Source organism: Panthera tigris, chromosome B1, assembly GCF_018350195.1.
Source record: "Panthera tigris isolate Pti1 chromosome B1, P.tigris_Pti1_mat1.1, whole genome shotgun sequence".
NCBI lineage: Eukaryota > Metazoa > Chordata > Mammalia > Carnivora > Felidae > Panthera > Panthera tigris.
The window spans coordinates 144,823,312-144,829,375 of record NC_056663.1 but is presented as its reverse complement, the minus strand read 5'-3'; positions in this window follow the sequence as shown (position 1 = coordinate 144,829,375).

The window sequence follows — 6,064 nt, the reverse complement described above, 5'->3', positions numbered from 1 at the left end:
CAGACGAAAATATCAGTTAATAGACGTTTTCAACAACCCTATTAATCAACTTCACCTACTTGAAAGGAAGTAAGTCTCACTATTTCAACATTACATTATGCTGGAAGTTTTAGCCAGTGCAATAATGCAAGGAAAAGAAATAAAGGCATAAAAGATTGGAAAAGAAGAAGTAAAACTGTCTTTATTTACAGATTAAATCATCTTTTGTGTGGAAAACTCTAATAAAACAATCAACAAAATGAAGGTACAACATATGGAATGGAAGAAAATGTTAGCAAACTGTGTATCAGATAAGGAATAAATATCTAGAATATATAAGGAACTCATGCAACTCAATAGCAAACAAACAAAAACCAAATAATCTAATTTAAAGATAGGCAGAAGACTTGAATAAACATTTTTCCAAAGAAGACATACAAATGACCAACAGGTACATGAAAAGCTATTCAACATAACTAATCTTCAGGGAAATGCAAATCAAAACCTCAGTGAGATTATCACCTCACACCTGTTAGAATGGCTAGTTTCATAAAGACAAGAAATAACAAGTGTTAGCAAGCATCTGGAGAAAATGAAACTTTTTTTCACTGTTAAAGGGCATGAAAATTGGTGCAACCACTAAGGAAAGCAATATGGAATTTCCTCAAAAAATTAAAAATACAACTACTATATGATCTAGCAATCCCACTTCCATCAAAAGAAACAAAATCACTGTCTCAAAGAGATATTTGTATAACCCATGCTCACTGCAGCATTATTCACACTAACCAAGACGTGAAAACAACCTAAGTGCTCACTGACAAATGAATGGGTAAAGAAAATGTGTTATATATGTATATATCCAGTGGGATGCTATTTAACCACAAAAAGGAAGCAAACCCTAACGTTTGCAACCACATGGATGAATCTTGACAACATTATGCTAAGTGAAATCAACCAAAGACAAACATTTCATGATATCATTTTTAAAATTTCTCTTTTAATGTTTATTTGAGAGAGAGAGAGAATAGGTGAGCAGTCAAGGGACAGAGAGAGAGAGAGAGAGAGAGAGAGAGAGAGAGAGACTGAGACAGAATCTGAAGCAGGCTCCAGTCTCTGAGCTGTCAACACAGAGCCTGACGTGGGGCTCTGACTCACAAGCCATGAGATCATGACCTGAGCTGAAGTTGGACACCCAACTGACTGAGCCACCCAGGTGTCCCTGTATGATATCATTTATATGTGTAATCTACAAAAAACCAAACTCATAGAAACAGGGAATAGAATGGTAGAATGGTGGTGGTTGCCAGGGGTTGAGGGGTAGAACTAGTGGAGGTTGTTGGCCAAAGTGTACAACCTTCCAGTTATGAGATAAATATGACTGGGGGATCTAATATAAAGAGTGGGGGGAGACAGATTTGTTAGAACTAATAAGTGAATATAGTAAGATTTCAGGATATAAAGTCAATATATTAAACTCTAGTTTACTTTTGTATCCTAGCAGCAAATAATTGGAAATAAAATATCACTTATAATTCAACAAAATTATAAACTACTGAAGAATAAATTTAACAAAAGCTATAAAAAATCTACACTGTAAATTATAAAACAGAGCATACACAAAAAAGGTCTAAATAAATGGAAAGCTATTTATGCCGTGTTCATAGATTAGAAGATGCAATATTGTGGAAATGAAAATTCTCTCCAAATTGATATGTATATTCAGTGCAATATCAAACAAAAATTCCAGCAAGCATTTTTCTTGAGAAATTGGTACATGCCTTACAACATTTATATAGATAAGCAAAGGAATTATCACAGCCCATATAATTTTAAAAAGGAAGAACAAAGTTGGAGGAATCACACCATCTGATTTCAACACTTATAAAGCCACATTAATGAGCACTTGTGGTATTGACATGAGAATAGGCAAATAGGTCCATGAAACCAAAAAAAGTACATAAATAGACACACATGTATACCATGAACTGAGTTTTGATAATGGCTTCTACGAAACTCAATAGAAAAAGATTTCAGAAAATTTTCCTGGAATAGCTGGATATCTATATGGAAACAAAAATAAAGCAATGAAACTCACCCACTACTTTGAATGAGTCATAAGAATTTAATTTGTCACAGTCCATATACCTAAACATAAAAGCTAAAAGTGTAAAGCTTCTAGAATTAAACACGAGAGAACATATTTCAACCTTGGAGTAGACAGTAATTTCTTAGAGGGGACATAAAAAAAATTAATCATAAAAGAAAAATTTGGTAAATTGGACTTCATCAGAATTTAAAACTTCTCCTCAAAAACTTTCTTAAGAAAATGAAAATTTGGGATGCCTGGGTGGCTCGGTCCATAAACATCCCAGTCTTAATTTCAGCTCAGGTCATGATCTCACGGTTTGAGGATTGAGCCCTGCATCAGGCTCCGTGCTGACAGTGCAGAGCCTGCTTGGGATTCTCTTTCTCCTTCTTTCTCTGCCCTTTCCCTACTCATTCTCTCTCTCTCTCTCTCTCTCTCTCTCTCTCTCTCTCTCCCTGCCCCTCTCCCTCTCCTCTCTCTCAAAATAAATAAATAAACTTGAAAGAAAATGAAAATTGCAGCCGTCTGAAACTTGGCTGGGCTGCCATGTACAAGATGATCACTCACATGATTGTCAATTTGTGCTTTTAGCTGTGAGCTCAGCTGATATCAATGGATATCAGCTGGAGTGCCTGGGTGTCTTCTATATGGTCTCTGAATATATCAGGTAGTGTGCCTGGGTTCTCTTCCATATGGTCTCTGCACACAGCTCAGAACTCTCACGGCATAGCCGTTGGGTTCCAAGAAGGAGCATTCCACCAAAAGACCAAGGTGAAAGCTGAAGATATACTTTTGTAAATTACATGGCATTGCTCCTGCAAAAGTATATTGATCAAAATGAGTCAGAGACACAGTTCACATGATGAGTATAAAAAATAGATGCCACATTTCAATGAGAAGAAAGGCAACAGATTTATGGCTATCTTTAGTCAACAATACACAAAAATATTTTATAATGTTTTTAGCTGCTTTATTCATAATAGCCAAATTGTTAACCAAAAACTGGAAATGGTCCAAATGTCCATCCACAAATGAATGGATAAACACATTTTCATATAGTTGAATAATTGAATACTTCACTTCAATTATTCAAGGCATATTCAACATAATAAAAAGGAATATGTTACTATTATTCACGGTAACATGGATTTATCTCACAAAATTTAGCAAAAGGAACCAAACATAAAAGAATACATATTGGATAGTTCCATTTATGCAAAGTCAGGTGTAGACCAAACTAAAAATCAGAATAGTAGTTTTCTTTGGAAATGATAGATTGAATTAAAAAGTAGAGGTTGTCTGAGACAATGAAAACATTCTATATTTTAAGTAATTGTTTTCATTTTTCAAAATTCAGCGATCTATATATTTATACTCAAGGTGTATGCATTTCACTGTGCAAATTTTATCTCAGTTGAAAACATAAAAATTAAGAAAATATTTTCAAAAGTTATCATAGCTATCCTGTTTGTTCCTTTCAATATAGCCTTTGTGAAAAAAATAAAAGGTATTGGTAGTTTCATTTAAAGAAGTGATACATTTTTGTAAGATTACACATAAAGTTAGTGGCATAGAAAATAGATAGAATCCAAAAAAAATAAATAAATAAAAAATAAAAAATAAAAAATAAAAAAAATAAAAGAAATTAAAAAAAAAAAGAAAAGAAAATAGATAGAATCCAAATAAGGCAATAATTAATGACTGAAGAAATGTCTTTTTTCTTTTCAGAATTTAATTTTTAAATTTTTAAAATAGGCTTTATTTTTTTAGAGCAGTTTTAGGTTCACAGCAAGATTAAGAAGAAGGTACAGAGATTGCCTATGTATTCCCTTCCTTGGCATATGCTTAGCCACCTCTGTTTTCAACACCCTCCCCCATCAGAGTGGTGCATTTGTTACAACTGATGACCTACATCTGGAGTCCACAGTTAACATTAGTGTTTACTCTTGGTGTTGTATATTCTCTGGATTTGCACAAATATATAATGGCAGGTATCAACCATTACAGTATCACACGGAGTAGTTTCACTGCTCTAAATATCCTCTGTGCTCCTTCTCTCTAACACCTAACCCCCTGGCAACCATTGATCCTTTTACTGTCTCCACAGTTTGGCCTTTTCTAGAATGTCATATAGTGGGAATCGTATGGCTTTTCACATTGGCTTCTTTCGCTCATTAATACTCATTTAAGCTTTCTCCATGTCTTTTCTTCTCAGCCCTGAATAACACTCCACTGTCTGAATGTACCACAGTTTATTTATCTGTTAATCTAATGAATCTTGCTTGTTTCCAACTTTTGGCAATTATGAATAAAGCTCCTATAAATACCCGTTTGCAGATTTAAATGCAGACATAGTTTTCACCTCCTTTGGGTAAATACCAAGGAACATGATTGCTGGAGAGTCCTGTTTAGTTTTGTAAGAAACTGCCATTTTACATTCTCAACAGCAATGTATAAGAGTTTCTGTTGTTCCATGACTTCACCAGCTGTTCGTTACTGATATTCTGGATTTGACCATTCAAATAGGTGTGTGGTGATATTTCATTGTTTTTTTAATTTGCATTTCCCTGATGATATATGATGTGGACCATCTTTTCATATGCTCATTTGCCATCTGTATATATATTTTCAGTGTGGCGCCTATTAAGGTATTTGTGAGATTTTTCAATCATATCATTTGTTTTCTTATTGTTGAGTTTTAAGCATTCTTTGCCTATTTTGGACAACAGTCGTTTATCAGACATGTCTTTTCCAAGTATTTAATCCCAGTCTGTGGCTCAACTTTTCATTTTCTTGGTAGTGTCTCTACAGAACAGAAAATTTTAATGTTACTAAAGTTCAGCTTGCCAAGTTTTTCCTTCACCAATTGTACTGCCTCGATTTACATTATGATTTTATTTTCAAACCATCATAGAAAGCTAATTGGGTATACTTCATATACAACTTTCATAACTTTCATTTATTACAAAAAACTTTCACATAATGACATTATAAAAGAAACCAGTGTTGGTCTTCTTCAAGTACATTAGAGATACCATTTTCATCTTTTCTATGACATAGTCCTTGGTCATAGCATTTATCATTCTGGTTCTCAAATTTAAAACAGGGAAAATTAAATTGTTTCCAAAGGACATCCTGTTCCAAAGAAAATTACCTCCCATCTGATTTACTAATACTGAATTTTTGGGAAACCAAAATGATTCAAAGCAAAGCATTCTGGTGAAGTGGTTTCGTCGATTTACTCTCCAGCAGGAAGCCATGTTTTAAAATCTCAGCTTGTTAATAAGATACTCATAGTTCAGCAGTAGCCAGAATTTCTAGGATTTTGTGACTTGCTTTGGCATTGCAACACTTCTATGCCAATGGGATCAATTTCCTAATTCTTAACAATTTTGTTTTAGTTATGTGTCCATTCTGACCCATTAACTGTGGCCAGGGAGAAAGGGGTTTTTTTCTTTCTTTCTTTCTTTTTTTTTTTTTTTTTTTTGGTAAATTTTTAATTAATCAAATGTTTTTAAATTGAAGTATAGTTGGCATACAACATTATATTAGTTTCAAGTGCACAACATATTGATTGGACAACTGTATACATTATGCTATGCTCACCACAAATGTAGCTACTATATGTCACCGTACAACGCTATTACAATATCATTGACTATATTCCCTATGCTGTACCTTTCATCCCCATGATTTCTTCATTCCACAACTGGAAGCTCCCATTTCCTTCACCCATTTTGCTTAACCCCCACTCCCTCCTTTTTGGCAATGTTTCAAAAATGCATAAAAGTAGTTATTCACTAAGAATTCATAATCAGATTTACGAAAAAATTTGTGGCAAGAAATCAACTATAAGATATGCTCTGTTCCTATTTTTCCCTTGGTCTTATAAACAACAGAAATTTATTTCTCACAGTTCTGGACACTGGGAAGTTCAAGATCAAGGTGCTGGCAGGTTCAGTGTCTGGTGAGAGCCTGCTTCCTGGTTCATAGATG